Genomic DNA, 1,071 nt, shown 5'->3' with positions numbered 1-1,071 from the left:
GGCAATAGCAATGATGATTGTTATTCCTGTTGGGGTTAGCGTTGTAGCTAACCCCAACTTCTCGGTTCATCATTTTTATATCATGTGTTTCACCAATAATTTTGTTCTCGTGATGTAATTTCTTGTTCTCATAATCCTCTTTCATCTATCTATTTGTTATCATTACAGGCGTTATCATTCTCATTATCAGTACTTGTGGTTATTACTGTTACTGCATTGTCATGTCTATAATTGTCAAAATCAGTTTATCATCATTTTGCGTGGCATTTCACATTATTTAAATATTTAATACTTCATTATAGATTTATTAGGACAACTGTCTCCTCTGTTACAGACATAAAGACAAACAACAAACTGCAATACAGAACACATCTTTTTATGTGTAGTACAAGTCAACAAATGCAAAAAATCAATATGTAACATCAAAACAGTTGTCAAGAACGTATTAAACAGAAATGAAATTGAATACTGGAAAGAAAATAAAAGAAAAATACATTTAAAAAATCTACGAATAAGAAAAAAAACGAATGATGAATAAAATCTGAGAATGTTTCACTTTGAAAGGATTGTGGTTGATTTACGTTTTTTTTTTTTAATTCAGAGAGAACCTTAACCGGAAACATAAGCAAATGATAAAGAAGTGTATGGAAAATAAGACGTTCAGGTGCCTCCTCCCTCAGGCATATCCTCCGCCGCCACCGAAGTTCTGAGTCCTTTCGTAGGGGAGAGGGGGGGGCACGGGGAGAAGATCCCCCTGGGGTTGGTATCCCCCCCTGGTTGGCCACGAAGGTGATCTCGACGGGGACGCCCTCGGGGGACTGGTATCTGCGAGGAGGTAAGGGCAAGTTGGATCCGAGTATATACGTATTTATAAGTTTATACACACACACACACACACACACACACACACACACACACACACACACACACACACACACACACACACACACACACACATATATATATATATATATATATATATAAAGAGAGAGAGAGAGAGAGAGAGAGAGAGAGAGAGAGAGAGAGAGAGAGAGAGAGAGAGAGAGAGAGAGGGAGAGAGAGAGAAAGAGA

General features: G+C 38.0%; 1 pseudogene; it reads right to left on the bottom strand.

The window, feature by feature from the left end:
• Nucleotides 1–543: 543 nt before the first annotated feature.
• LOC119597880 overlaps nucleotides 544–1,071 on the bottom strand; it is a 1,398-nt pseudogene continuing 870 nt past the window's right edge.

Source organism: Penaeus monodon, chromosome 40, assembly GCF_015228065.2.
Source record: "Penaeus monodon isolate SGIC_2016 chromosome 40, NSTDA_Pmon_1, whole genome shotgun sequence".
Taxonomy (NCBI): Eukaryota; Metazoa; Arthropoda; class Malacostraca; order Decapoda; family Penaeidae; genus Penaeus; species Penaeus monodon.
Note: the sequence above shows the minus strand (reverse complement) of the source record. Positions and strands in the feature narration are given on the sequence as shown.